The sequence below is a fragment of the Tympanuchus pallidicinctus genome, unplaced genomic scaffold, assembly GCF_026119805.1.
Source record: "Tympanuchus pallidicinctus isolate F22 unplaced genomic scaffold, pur_lepc_1.0 scaffold12, whole genome shotgun sequence".
Classification (NCBI taxonomy): Eukaryota; Metazoa; Chordata; class Aves; order Galliformes; family Phasianidae; genus Tympanuchus; species Tympanuchus pallidicinctus.
The window spans coordinates 17,316,643-17,331,831 of record NW_026294637.1 but is presented as its reverse complement, the minus strand read 5'-3'; the positions used below and the strand labels follow the sequence as shown (position 1 = coordinate 17,331,831).

At 44.0% G+C, this 15,189-nt stretch overlaps 1 protein-coding gene across 10 annotated transcripts in view; it reads left to right on the top strand.

The window, feature by feature from the left end:
- The window catches only part of PEAK1 (pseudopodium enriched atypical kinase 1), a 95,896-nt gene that overhangs the window by 44,219 nt on the left and 36,488 nt on the right, over positions 1-15,189 (top strand). Inside the window, exon 1 of one of the 10 annotated variants that reach the window (XM_052672522.1) lies at positions 7,748-7,865. The exons of the other annotated variants lie outside the window; for them this stretch is intronic. The gene's annotated coding sequence lies outside the window, so the exon portion shown is untranslated. Of the gene's footprint in view, positions 1-7,747; positions 7,866-15,189 lie in introns of those variants that run through there. 10 annotated transcript variants of the gene reach the window in all.

Here is a 15,189-nt window from a genome sequence, read left to right as displayed (position 1 = left end):
CGTGCATAGCTGGTTCAGCTCTAGCCATACACTGGTAAATCACGCTGTAGAATTGCCTACGTGTGGTTTGGTGCTGGTTGAGTCAGCCTGGTAACTGGCTGTGATCAAAGGGAGATGATAACTGCCCTCCTCCCCTCTTTCCATAGGCCAGCCTTTCTGCTTCCCTGCAGCTGTGCCTCTGCCCGGCCCAGGGAAAAGGTGGGGTTCAGGGAGGTGATGCAGTTCCTTCCCTCCTCAGCCTCTTCCTCTTTCCTCCCTTTTGGTTCCCTGCAGGGGAGCTGGGTGTGGACTCCCATTTGCACCAGCCCTGGAGGTGCAGCTGAGCTGTGGTTTGTAACATCAAACACACAAGCTGTGGAATTTCAACAGCTTTTACTGTTTTTATAGACCACGTATTTGCAGGCTCCATTCTGCATGTTTGTATTGGTGCTCTCAGCAACCCAAAGATGGTAGGTTTTCCAAGAGCACTAAAAGAGAACTCAATTATCACGACAGAATGTTAAAGATACAACTTTCTACCAAATCCAGAAACTCTTAAAAAGCTCCCTTGGCGTTACCTTGTGGTCCATGAAGAAATGAATCCTGTAGTGAGCTCACATTGCTGCCTGCCTCCCACTGCTGAGAAGCTGAACCGTGCATCCTGCTGCTCTTGGCACAGAAAGCCCTGGCACCTCAGCGCAAGCACTCACATTTCAGACTCACTCACAGCTCTGTGCTGGCTGCAGTACCTGCTGGCCTTCCTGCCGTGCCGTGCCACAGGAGGAATGGCTCTTGTGCTGGCATGTGATGGGAGCATGCTAATGTTTAATGCATCGTCCTATACTAGCTCAGTGTGCTGTTATCTCAGGCTCTGCTGCAGTTGTTTTTCTTATTTAAATGGCCTATCTCAGTTGAGATTTACTGCAATTAGAATCAGGCTGTGGAAAAGGTTTTGTTTTCATGTCTTAGCTATTGTTCCAGTCAAGATGGTAAAGCAAATCAAGCAAGATACAATGAAAATGACAAAAGCCATTCACAAGAGTGTTTTCGTGAGGAATGTAGAAGACATCAATGTGCTTTGTTTTGTTTTCCATTTCTAAGCTGGTGTATGCCCAAAATATCTCCCTTGAGGTTTGCTGAATACACCTGAGAGCAGACTGGCACGTATGGCAGCGATCCGACAGAACTGGCAGGCAAGGGAACCCAAATTCTGCAGCAGTAAGCCTCACTTTCTCCTCTTACAGCATTATTGCTTACATTCTGTTCAGCCAACAGTAGGCACGCTTGTAGTACTATGTGCAAAGGAGTTCACTGTATGACATCTTGTCCTGCAGCTATCTTGAATGGCGAGGTATGTCGAGAGTGCAGTATCCAAAAAGATGCATACCCAGAACTGCAGTGTAACTACATGTATTTCTTAAAAAAATGATGATTCTGGTACACAGCAGTGGATGAAAGAATGCAAAAAGCAGAGCGTTGTCTTGGTGTGGCTAAATGGCAAAATCACAGCAAGGCTGGTAGTCCAAGCTCTTTTCCTAGCTGCTGTCTCCATTGCTTATGTGATTTCTGACAAATTCACATTACTTTAAATCTTCAACCTTTATGTTAGGTTTATAATTTTATTTTTCAAGCTCCTTTGCTTTGTTGTCCCTTTTCTCTAAGTTTCTGGTTTGAGTACTGTTTAATTTTGAGAACATTTGTGCACAAGTGCATATTTTTTGTTGCCTTGAACTCCTTGGGTTGGAACAGAGGGAAGCAGTAATTTCTTCCTCTCTCTTCCCCCATTCCTTTCTTTTTTAAAGCGATGATTAAATGCTTAGAGTACAAATGCTGCACATGAATATTTATGAGAACTTTGATAACATTCAGCGGGGCAATGCTTCGTGGCAGGTTTTTTCTGAATGCACATAATAAAGTACCCATCATTTCTCTGAAGCTACGCTTGCTCCTTTCAAATCTGAAGGCAGATTGATTGGAACTGTAGGCGCTTCGGGGCGGATGGGCTGCGGTAGTTGGTGATGACAAAACGCAAAGATCATTGCCACGTTTCCTACTTCTCAGTTAACATTTGTGTTCAACATTTAGCAAGAATAAATTTTTCATGTGACATTTACATTTAAGAAGTAGAAAATTACTGGGTAGAAATCTGTTATCTGCACTGGATAAATAGTTGATTTGCTGTGTTTGTATTTGCATCGTGGAAGAAACAGTTAAATGTCTTCTGCCTGAAGCATTAACACTGTAGAACACTGCCAACCAGTTGAGGGATCTCCCTGTTAATACAAAGGAAGTTTTAGTCTCAGTTCTTTCCCTGCATTCTGTGAATACCTCGTAGTGCCTACTGGGCCTCGAAATATAATGGGCCCACAGAATGTGTTAACTGAGTATTTACAATGTTTATTTTAAAGCTGGATTGTGTTTTCTGCACTTGGATGTTACTTTTTGGAACTTCACTAACGGTGACACTGTTGGTGAGTGCGTGTGTTCTGATAAATGCTATTGCAAGAAAGAAGCCCTTTGGCTGCCCTTAGTGGCCAGAGTGCTGCAGTAGACAGTCGTCACTGCTTACATTCACCACGTGCTAAAACTCTGCTTGGAACAGCTTGGTACAGCACTCCTACTGCTAAGGCAACACTGAGAAGCATCCCTAAAACTGAGTGTTGGCAAAGCCATGTAATCTCGTGAAGTTGGCTACAATAGGTATCTGGAAAATCTGGCTAGGTTTTAGTGTACCGTTGCTAGCCGTGTTGTTTCTGTGACTTGTTTCTATCAAGATAAGTTTTAAATCATAGAATGGCTCAGGTTGGAGGTGATCTTTAAAGATCATCCAGCTCTAACACTGCTGCAGGTTGGGTGCCCCCCAGCTCAGGCTGCCCAGAGCCCATCCATGGCCTTAGGCAGCTCCAAGGATGGGGCACCCACAGCTCTGGGCAGCAGTGCCAGCACCTCACTGCCCTCTGCGTAAAGAATCTCTTTCTCACATCTCACCTAAATCTCCCCTTGTTTAATTTGAAGCCATTCCTCCTTGTCCTATCACTGTAAGATCATGTGAAAAGTCAGCCTCTCTCCCTTCAAGTACTGGTATCTCTGGAGCCTTCTCTTCTCCAAGCTAAACAAGCCCAGCTCCCTCAACCTTTCCTCACAGGAGAGGTGCTCCAGCCCTCTGATCATCTCTGTAGCCCTCCTCTGGACCCACTCCAACAGCTCCACATCCCTCCTGCACTGTGGTCCCAGACCTGAACACAGAACTCCAGATGGGGCCTTAAAAGGGCAGAGCAGAGGGGGACAATCAGCTCCCTCTCCCTGCTGCCACCCCTCTGTTGGTGCATCCCAGAGGACTGTTGGCCTTCCGGGCTGCAGGAGCACACTGCTGGCTCGTGTCCATCAGGACCTCCAGATCCTCCTCAATGAAGGACAGGGCTGCTCTCAAGAGTTCTTCTCCCAGTCTCTACTGGTACCTGGGATTGCCTTGACCCAAGTGCAACACCTGGCACTTGGCCTCGTTGAACCTCATTAGGTTCTTGTGTACCCACTTTTTGAGAGCATCCAGGTTTTTCTGGGTGGCATCTCTTCCTCCTGTTGCATCAGCTACATCGCACAGCTTGATGCCATCAGCAAAGTTGCTGAGGATGCACTCAATCCCACTGTCGATGTTCATAAAGGTCCCCCATGGGGCACCACTCACCACCATCCTCTACCCGGATATTGATCTGTAAGAATTATACTGATGTAGGGTCTGTTGCAATATAGGTAGAGTAATAGTGATGTACATGCAAGAAAACAGAGCATTTGTCCACATTATTGTGGAATAACACATCAAATTTATCGAAACAGCTTTTAAAAAAATGCAGCCAGTGGACTGAGTGTTTGAATTGCATTTTCCTAAGTTTGAAATCTAACTTTCAAAAGATGTTTGAGATTTCTTACTAATTTCTCTTTTTAAGCTTCATTTTTTAAGTGTGAAAATGAAGTGTGCACCAGGAGATGAACAGCTCTATCAAGCAGTGGGATTCTGGGAAAGGCCTGAGAATTTCATTTGTCTTGTCTACGGATCGGGGCTTACTAAGGGCTCATGGAGTTTGGAGGCAGGATTTATCTCATTACTTAGATTTGATGCAATTCTTCCATCATGTTATGTAAAATGCAAACTCTCACTCAAGTTGTCATGTTGCTATGGCTTCAGGAATTAAAATAAGTTCATACAGAACTCCATTTCTCTCAGGCAGTGCATTGTGCAGGACAAGTAATCTGCTTTTTTCCCTCTTTAGCTCAACCCTGCAGGCCTTAATGGTGATGTTCCCTAATTTCAGTAATTTCTTGTTGTCTTGCTGAAGTCTCTCTCCTGCTCTTTTCCTTTCCAGTTCTTAGGTCTTCAAGTTTTAGCATGCAATTAGAAATGTACATCAGCCAAAACTGGATTTCCAACTGCTGTTGCTTGTAAAATGTAATACATTGCCATCTCCTCCCAAGGCAGTGAGTGAAGATCTCGTTTAATTTGTCGCACTTGAGATTCAAGCAAAATCATCTGCTGAGCATTTCAGTCTATCTGTGTGCATTACGATTCATCTGGGCTGCTCTGAAAGGCGGATTGTGAAAAGAAGATATGCTTGATGTACCAATCTTTTTATGTCTAGAGAACAAATTTAACATGGGGCGTTAGAGATACAGGCCCACAGTCTATCTTCTGACTACACAATGCTAATTAGCGTTATGAAACTGTCCTTTTGTTAATCATGTTGAATTATATCAGGCTTGGAGGAATTCTCTGCTGGAACAAAAGCACATATTGCAATTTCTATCAAAATGCAGGCATTGGAAGCACTGTGAACATACAGGCTTCTTAGAGCTTTCTTGAGTGGTGGTGATGTGAGTGATGATTTGAAGACAGGGTAATTAACACAGCCAAGGACAGTGATGGTTGTAAGGGTTAACTCTCGGGGTATGTAAAGAATAAATAAAACAAAAAATGATAAAATCTTCCCACAGATCTATGAAGAAACCTCAGAAATTTCTGAATCTTTATGAAATTGCTGTTTTTTCTGCTGAATAACTGCCTGATATTGTTGTGAAAGAGCTGCCAAGTTAGCAACAAAAAGTTTGTTTCTTTTAAAACAGTTTCGAAAGTCAAAGCCTGGTTCCTTGGCTTGGCAAAACCAAGCATCTTTCTTCCTCCGTACATCATCTTCCCTGACACTGAGAATGATTAGTGAGCTGTGAATGGATGTATTCTGTTAGCAACTATGCAGAAGGCAAAACTTACATTCCAAATGTGTTGTTCATAAGGAAGTGAAATGATAGAAGTGTGGTGTATGTTGTGCGAGCGAGGCCTGGCCAGCTGGTAGGGCTGAAGCACGAGGCTGTGTTCAGCTTGCTATGCAACGGTGTGTTACTGATCCTCATGCTAAAATTGAGCAGGGTTTTGAGCACTTTCAGGAGCCTGGGCTTAAAAGGGCAGCTCCTTGGGTTGGCGTGCAGAGGAATCCATTTGCAGGGCTGGAAGGGCTCCCTTGCACTCTGCTCACCACCGCTGTGAAGCTCCAGGAACGCCTCATCGTCTTCTGGCTCTGGCGAGCAGCAGTCTAGGAGTGTTAATAACAAAGCACAGAGTCATTAGGGATTAAAGGCTGGAACAGCATGTTTTACTGAGAGGGCTCAAGTGCTCAATTTGCTTTTTGTTTTGTTTTGTTTTATTTTTTTTAATGTAAAAAGGTAGAAACCAATAGCGCTTCTGAAGTATATGAGCAAAAGTAACACTGTCTGCATAGTTGTGGCAATTACCATCGCAATTCACCTAACAGTTGGGATGCTGTGCACTGTTTATGTCATTAATTTCCCACTGCCAACATGTGTTATTAAGGCAAATTGGAGCTCACAACCTTAAAGAGTGCAGTAGAGATTTCTCTGAACAAATGGCAGGGCTAAGGACTACAGAGAGCATGTTGTCTCTTCCATGCATTGCATTTTGGAGCTGGCACACATCACCCTCTTGTGTGTAATGGCTCAGAAGTGCTAAGAGGGCAGTGTGACTTGGATTTCTGTGATCTGATGGAGTCCTGATGTTGTCTCGTGTGCTGCTGCACGGCCTGAGCCCAGGATCTCTGAGGAGAGCAGTGGAAAGACTTTGTGCCTCTTTCCTGCACACAGGCATTGGTGTCAATCTCTGCATCTCCCAGTCCACGTTAGATCAGTCCTTATTGTTAACAGATGAGTACAAATAGCATAGTGCTGCAGGAATAGGAGCTCCCTCTGAGAGCTGGGAGCAGCAGCCTTCCAGTGGGTTGGTAGTGATGATGGAAGGTAATGCCCAGGGCTCGGCGTATTTGCTGGGACAGCCATCCCTGCGCTGCGGTGGATCACAGCAGTCTTGTGTGGGAGTGAAGAATGCTGTCAGGAAGCCTTGTTTGAAAGGTAAAGAGCGCGGGTGAATGTCATTCAGCTTTTATCTTCAGGCCCCTGTAGGTTAGCATTGAGTCATCTTAGTAGTACAAGGCTGGAAAATCCACACTGTGGTTTTTCTGGACAGAAAAAGCTTTGAATTCTAGAAACTCTGTCAAGCACAAATAGCAAAATGCACATTTGGCTAACAGCTCCTTTAGGAAACTTATATGTTTAAAAAAGAACTAAAGAGAGAATTCCAAAGTCATTGCTGTTGGTTTTCTTTCTTTTTCCCTTGATAACACTTGTTTGCAATGCTTTGGTTCTGTTGTTTCAGACGTGGCTCAACCCAAGGAGCGAACACTGGCTCGGCTTCAAGCCTGTGGTTTTCAAGCACGGTCAGCAGCCCCTTAATTAGGATCAGAGAGCTCTGCCAGCAATCCTGCCCATCCATGGAAGGGACAGGGCAGGGGTAGCGGAGCCTAGGGGGAGCTGTGGCAGGGACAGAGAGGAGCATAGCATGCTGATCTGAGGGTGCACTTACCTCTGTGGCCTTCAGCTCTGATCTGTCAGTGTTAGAATTCCCTCCCTCTAAAGGGATACAGCTGCATGGCAGAGCCCCTCCTGCAATGCCTGGAACACTTGTGCAGTGTGGACTTCAGATTTTCCAGGGGCTGGTGATACCATTGCGAATGCAGTTAGGGAGCAGCATCTCTTCTCACCTCTGACACTGCTTGGACTGCATGGGGGAAGCTGGCAAGGGTGATGCACAGAGAAACTGCAGCAAACTGAATGCTGGTATTGCTGCCCTGGAAGCAGTGCTGGGAAGGAGGAGAAGTACTGTAGTACATTCGGACACAGCGTTTAATCAGATATTAAAAAACTGGTTCTTGTTTATTACAGATGCTAAAGAGCACACCATCTTGGTATCTGCCAGTTCCTTTTCTGAATAAAATTTCACCTGCGATGGTGCTTTTATCCCTAGTAACATTCTCATCAACAGTTGCTTTCCGTTTTAGAGGGATGGATTCTAGGCAAAGGATATCTATGGATGCAAAGGAAAATCTATCTTAGAGTGCCACTGTTGTTCTTTTTAACACCAACATTAGCAAACAGTGATGTTTGATCTTCTCACTTAGAGCTCGTCACTCATCTCACTGCTGTGGCTTATGGCTGGAGATGACAATTTATTGCATTCTTCATGTCTGGTAAAATAGTTTATTGGGATGAATAAATGACACACTGATTAGAGCAGTAGTCTAAGTGAGAATGAGCTGCTTGAACTATCTTTGATGACCAGAAAATTACCTGTAGCTAGGTTCTCAAGATTATCAAAGAAATACTCAAATTAGAGTGTTTCTCTTTGATCATAGATGCAAAGAACAAAACAAAATGAGTGCTGCAAGTAGAAGGCAATGGAGGAGGCGGTTACTCTGGAATGGAAAACTGAAGGAATTTTTATGAAGATTCAAGGCCTTTGTAGCCACCTGCTGCACCGAGCAGTGAATGAGGTATATCAGTATGTGCTTTATATTTATCTGCATTTCCAAGTAACGCATATTTTGTTTCAAAAATTAAATTGCTTAGGTTAGTTGTGGAGAGAAATCCCTTTCATACCATTTCTGTCCTGCAGTTTGGCAGCATTCAAAGAGCACTCATCTTTTTTAAGACTTTCATCTGTTTTCCTTACCCTTGCAATTACTGCTGCCGTGGATCTGCAAAAGGTATCCTAGAGTAGCATAAAGTTATCTGACCCAAGTCGTATAGACTGAGGCCTCTGTTTTCCATTGTCAAATGTGAGAATGCTGTCAGAAAAAGATGAACGAAAAACTGTTTCCTGATATAAGCCTGAATTATGAGTTACAAAACAAGGAGGGGGAAATCATAGAATCATTGATGCTGGAAAAGACCTCTAGAATCATCAAGTCCAACCCCAAACCATCCCACTGTGCCCACCAGCCTCGTCCCTCAGTGCTGCGTCCACCCTTTCCTTGGGCTCCTCCAGGGATGGTGACTGCACCCCTCCCTGGGCAGCCTGTGCCAATGTCCAACTGCTCTTTATGAGCAGAAATTTCTCCTCATATCCAGCCTGAAGGAAGAGATCTTACTGCTGGGATACTTAAAATCTTATAATGCTTGTAAAAGATCTTACCAATGGGATATTGGTATTCTCAAAACACTTCAATATAGCAAAATAAACAGTAGGATTTGATAAAAAGAAAAGACAGAATGATGCTGCTACCGAAGAGGCTGATTTTGAGAACAGCCTGCCAAAAGAAAGCTTTCGTAGGTAAAGTCCTAAACAAAAGGAACATGCCATACAAAGATGGAAACATATGTAGAACAGACTGGATGAGCAGCACTGGAATTTTTCATATGACGTCTGGTATCCTGTGGTTCTTCTGTGCATCATCTGCTGCAAAGAAGTGGGAGAACTGGATGTGTGAGTGTGAAAAGACTGACAGTCGCTGTGAGATTTCATGGGGTGAGCAACTTGTACACAGAAACTGAATTTCCCCCCCCCAGTATGGTGTCAGTATCTCAATGTCTGTGTGAACATCTCGTATTTATAAGCATCCAATGGTTGGACTGGATGATCTTGGAGGTCTTTTCCAACCTTGGTGATTCTATGATCTGATCCTTTTCTGAGTCCAGCTGACCTCTTGATCTCAGTGCCATCTTGTTTCAGGAAGCATTTTATGTAGAGTAGTTGTCTTTCTGCAGATGCAATGCACAGCCTCCTGGGCTTGTTGCCCTTGTTCCCTGAAAGACTAAATGAGAACAGCCAGTCTGCCTTCCTTACGTGATGATCACTGATCAACTGTTATTTTTTTGTCTCAATTCTGAACTACCCCAATCTTTTTGTTTCACTTAATAGGAAGGGCCTCTCTTCTCTGCAAAACATCTTCATGTGTTTATTTCAGTGCTGTATTTCTTCCTGAGATGTGATAAATAGAATTGAGCGAAGTATTGAGAGAATCATGTCATTGATTTTCTTGCACTGAAAGCATGTGATCTGTGAAAGCTGCTTGCTGCGTGCATTCTGTGGCACCATTGGCACGTCTTGCAGTCAAGTGGTTTTTGAGAACTTATTAAAAGAATTGTTTCTCTTTTGCCCATTATCCCATGGTCAGGTAGGAAGAAGAGCAAGGTTTCATCATGGAAGTCTTAAACTGAGAAGTCCCTCTCATACTGGTTTTGCCCATTGGCCCCTCTCATGCTGGGTTTGCCCATTGCTGCACTGATGCACAGCTCTGGTAAGGGGCCATGTAGCCCTTTTGTAGTTCAGCTTCTGGGTTCTCAGCTTTCTCTAGTTGCTGGCTTCACACAGTCCTGCCCCACTGAGCTGTTGCCCTTAATTTATCAAGTCCTTTCAATATCTCCATTGTTTTTGTTTTAATAATACTTGATAGGGTTTTATTTCTAAACAATTCTCTCAAGTATTTATTAAATCAAAAGCCTCTTGGGTAGGGGGTTGTGACTGATGGCAAGTAACCATGTGGCTTTTCTGCAGTGCATTTCATCTTATTTATTCCAGCCAACCTCTTACAGTATGGCTGCGGTCCACCAATAACAATAAGTTATTTATCTGCTTCTGATATTACAGTGTTTTGTCTTCGGCTACTTCTTCCTGAATATTGTTTTCATTCCTGTTTTGTATTTTGCTGCCCTGCAGTTACTCTGATGCATGCTTGGCAATAGCATGTTTTGCTGCATCAGGGGTTTTGCGGGGAATTTTGGAGCCGTAAGTTGCAGCAGTACATGAAAGAGATTTTCAGGTAAATTGGAGTTGCAGAATGGATGGATTCAATAACACAGGAATAACGCAGGCGGGTTTGTTTTCAAGCAGTGCTCAGCAGAAGGTTAACCACGACCATTACCTGCTTTTGTAGCTACAGAAGCAGTGCAGTGTTTTTTGGGTCGTTCATCGCTGTTTATTGGGAACACAAGAAGTTTAACAGTTCTGTAAAGTTTACTGTGGCAGATGTTTTCATGTGCAGCTGGAGAAATAGGCGATGGGCAGGATTTCAAGTGAGCCTGGGAAGAGGATGTGGATCAGTAAGTAGAAATAGTAGCATAGTAGCAGAGTATGAAGTGAGCTGGTGCAGGTGTAGTCATGCAGTGCATTCTCTGAACGCTACACTTAATCCTCACAGCTTTTCTTGAACAGATTTGAGGCAGACTTAAATGCCTTGAACTTGAGGATGCGTTTTTCAAGTATTGTTTTGCTAGTTCATCTCAGCAGATGTGCTTCTGTGCTTGCCCTTCATTTGCTGCTAGATCTCGGAATGTTGTACGCAGCCACCTTTAGGCATCCCAGTAAACAGTGTTTATAGGGTTGGCTTATTGGGGCGTGGGGAGGAAGGGAAAGGAAAACTAATTTCCTGTGCAGGTGGGAAGTGTCCCAAAAGAATATGCTCAGCAGTGCTGTCTGTATGATAGCTGGTTCATTAGAAACTTAGGGTATATTAATGAAAAAAGATGATTTTTCCGAAAGGAAAAATATTTTATTAATAGTTTTTACAAGGTAAAAATCTGTTCCTGTCAGAACGTAGAAGACTGCATTCAGATACATGCCTTGGCTGGTCTCCTGGGCCTGAAAACCAACTGTGAGAGCTTGTCCTTGCTGTTTTTTTCTGTTGTAAATGTGATGATGCAGAATCTAATCACATTACCTGCGCAGATCCTGAGGATATTTCTTGCCTCTTTGCTGCTCTGTGGCATTATCTCTTCGGGTTAGGTAAATTGTGAAGAAATGCCTGTTCTCTTCTGAAGCATCGCAGATTGTGTAGCCAAGGGCAGGTTTCTGCTGCAGTTCGTTGGTTATTTCTATCATGTTTCTTTTCTTACAGGTTTTAGGTGGAAAAAAACATTCAAGGGTTTCCTTCACTCACTTGCTTTTGTGAAATATTAATATCATTTAAGCTCTTCTTAACTGAGAGATAGTGCAGAATGGGAGGTTAGAAAAGAAAAGCTCCCAGTGGTTTTCCTGATTGTTTCATACTATTCTCACAGCAATTTTGCAACTATTCTTTTACAGAACTTTGTTCAGCATTGACTCTGTTTTACTCTCCCTCCATGGCATGCCCTCTGTGCTGCTATTGATCTGAAGTAAGTTGGCAGTTTTACACATAGGCTGCTCCAAAAGAAACGCCGCCTGTTTTGTTTCAATGGAATACAAATAGCACTACCTGATAGAACAAATTCTCAGCTGGGACACGTGATTTTTCAGCACAGTCACCACCATTAGCTGTGCATATCAACCTCCACTGCCACACCAGCAACATCCAGCTCTGACACTGTGGGACAAAATAATGAAAATAGGAGGCATCACTTCTGGAGTATCCCTCGAGGTTTATGTTGGCCTAAAGTTAAGGTCATCACCTCTTTAATATCCAGAGAGATCCGTTGTTTTCTGCAGATCTGTCATTTTATAGCCTTGAGCAGATACCAGTGCACTCAGTTCTGACCAAAAGAAAATATTACCTGAAACAAACTTTCTTACCAGAACTGATGACCACGCATAGCATTCCTTGGAATCTGCGTCCTGTAGAACCTGCCAGAGCTGACTTCTGGCTTCCTACACCAGTGATCAGGTATTCACTGAATTATTAGCCCACTGTTGGGGATAAAACTATGATAGTCCCTCGTGTTGTTGCTTCATTCACATGCTTTCCAGGCGTCCCTGCTGCAAACTGTGTGCTGTGGCTGAACGTGGTGTCACACATCAGAGTCACAACATTTGGATCTTATTTTTTTTATATTCCACCAGACTTTGAACAAGACTTTGAGTCACTGTTCCTGGCTATAAAGTCTACACTGTTCAATTCTTGTTCATTTTTGTCAGGTCCTGTGCACTTCTCACATCTTTAAGTGCTGATATGTTAGCCTTTATATCCAAACTCCACTGCGATGCTGTACAGCATCTTATTATATAGTTTTTGCTCAATCTGAATTCCATTAATAAGTGCTGCAAGGTCATTCAGAGCTCAGTGCTTCTGGGCGCTGCCTGTAAGCTGGGGACCCTGACTTCTGTCTGCCAGGCTCTCCATGCTGCAATCCCAGCACAGAACAGATGTTGCCATTAGCTTCACTTGGAATCTGTTTTCCTTTGAAGTTGAACAAAGGATGTAAAATTAGAGAAAGTTCTTTGGTTTGGGGTTGATTTTTTTGGTGTGTTTTGTTTTGTCGGTATGGAGAAAGCATGCAGATGGCTGCAGTGCCAGTTATCTGTGCTGGCTGCCCAAGCCTGCAGCCACCAGGCCGGAGACAGGGCACGAAGTTGGAACATTTGGGGCTTTTTCCTGAAGTTCCTTAAAATGTTTTTTATTGCATTTGGATGTATAGATACATACCTCAGACTCTGAGAAGAACAACAACGATTTCAGTCTTAAGTTTAACATACAGGGCTGTGTGTGATGATCAGTGGCCGTCCAGATCCTTGCAAGCACTTCAGGCACAACCACAAAGCCATGGTGGTTTCGTGGTGCACTCATGCAGAGGAAGCCCAGGCAGGATTCCCTCACTTATTTTTCAGATTGAGGACATGCCTGTCAGTGGTGAGAGCTTAGTGGGTCGTTTGCCAGCAGTACAATGGGCTGCTGCCTCTTACAGAGGTTTGTCAGTGTGATTTATTGTGTGGCAAAAAAACCCCTGGGCCCGTTCTCGTGAGTGGCCTGAAGTTAAAGAAACAGCAAGAAAGGAAAGCTAGATCAGATATCCCCTGATTGGAGACCAAATGATGAAATGCACGTGTGTACGTATTGCTCAGTAATGTGGTAGGCATTCATTTAAGGGGAGGTTTTGCAGCATACAGCATTGAAAACACATGTCTAATAGGTGCCTTCATTTTAATACGCTCATTCATGGAGCAGGCCTGATTAATTAGTGCATGTCACCATCTGGTACTTACTGAGACTATTCATTTTTAAAATGTTGAAATTGTAGGGAATGTTGCACACCAATTAAGTTCCTTTTAATTGGATTATGTTAGTGTAAAGTATTACTGGAGAAGGCCTTCATCGTGATTCAGCCGGCATGCATCTAAGGGAGAGCTGCTAGCCTGAAATTACATAGAACAAAGGGAAAATGCTGGAAATGCATGTTTATTGCTAGCTATGTGCACTCAGCAAAGGTGATGTCAACAGATGAGAGCCACAGAAATACCACTGCATTTGTGTGCAAGGTTCCATTCCTGATGGGAGGATACCTGAGCTGGGGCTGCTCCATTTCTGCACTGCAGCTCCAAACCTGAACCTGATGTGAAAGTGAAATACGCTTTGGCACTGCTCTTTGTTTTATATCAGCTTAACAGGGCCACGCTGTGTGCAGTCACCGAAACAAGCGGTGTTGTTTCTCATTCATACACACAGTGATTTAGCCTTTAAGCCTCTCAGTGCTGACCCAAGCACCTGATGAAGGAAGTGCCGTGATCTGTGCTGGCTGTGCTGCTACAGCTGAACTGTCTGTCTGTCTGTGCTCATTCCTGGCACTGTGGCTTGGTGAATGTTTGCTGCTGAACGTCATCGTGCTGCTGTTTCTGGGTAAAAGTTGCAAGTATCTGTATTTATCAGCTTACATAAAAAGCTTCGGTGTGCAGGATGACACGTGCAGCAGTACTACATATGTCCTGTTAACACTTTAGAAACCTAATGCTGTTTCGTATTGAACATCTGAGGGCTTTTTTTGCTTTCGCTTTCCTGAGACTGAGCGTCTCCTTGTGAGTTCTGTCCCCCAGACAACACGTTTCAGAGCAGCCTGCAGCTCTGCAATGTGCACATTCCCATCCCTCAGCCATGGGAAGGGCTGTCATTGCAACAGCAGAGATACCAGGAGCACCATGGAGCTCAGGAGATCTCACGAGGGACTGCCTGGTTCTCCTCGTGGCCTTCTTAGTTCTGAGGAGTAGGGCAGAGACGAACCGTGTTGGGTTGTCACAGCAAAGCAATGTTTCTCATGCATTTTGTGTGTATTCTCATTACCTTCAGCAGGCTCTGCTGCCCCCTGTCCAGCTGCAGCTGTTAGCAACCATAGGATCCATATCCTGGACGTGTGAAGAATGTTACAGGTTTTATTTGTGCTGAAAGAAGATCTCATTCATTTCACTCATCATCACTCGCATCGTCATTATCACTCATGGTAGTGATTCCATGTGTAGTTGGAATAGAAATGCATTGGCTGTCTTTAAAGGGAAAGGAAAGCACCAGAAAAAGATGTCTGCAGTTGTACAGTGAAGAAGCTGCCTGAATTTTTTTGAGAGCACAGTACCACTTTACACCTATAAAGGTCAATGTGAACATCATCTGTAATAGCATAGGAGAGTTCCGGTTTCAAAGTATGGAAAGAGCTCAGTGTTGGAATTCTTTTGTTTGTTGGCTATTTGGTTGGGTTTTTTTGCTTAGCAGACATTTCCTCTTGTCTGAAGGCACACATTTCCTCTTTGCTACAGCTGCAGGCAGTAGCAGAGCAACTCACAGGAACCGCTCATCCTGGAAGCCCTTACGGAGCAGGCAGCAGCTCCTGCCTGTGTCAGGAGTCCCATTAGAGCGTGTGGCTGTGTTCAGTCCATTCCCATTTGGTGCTGAAGGGCAAGAGATCTGAAAGTTGTAACGTGGCTTATGTAACTCCTGTGTGCTCGTGACATGTCTGCGCTGGCACACGTGTAGTTCACATGCACACCTTCTACACAGCACATGACAGGAAAGCTGATCCATGTCAGTGCATCTGAGCAAAGGGGAGTGAGTGTGGCCAGCAGGAAAACATGAGACAAATGTCCGTGAGGGTATGCAATACTACAGTGCTTTCTCATTTTACCCAGTGTTATTAGCAGGAAAA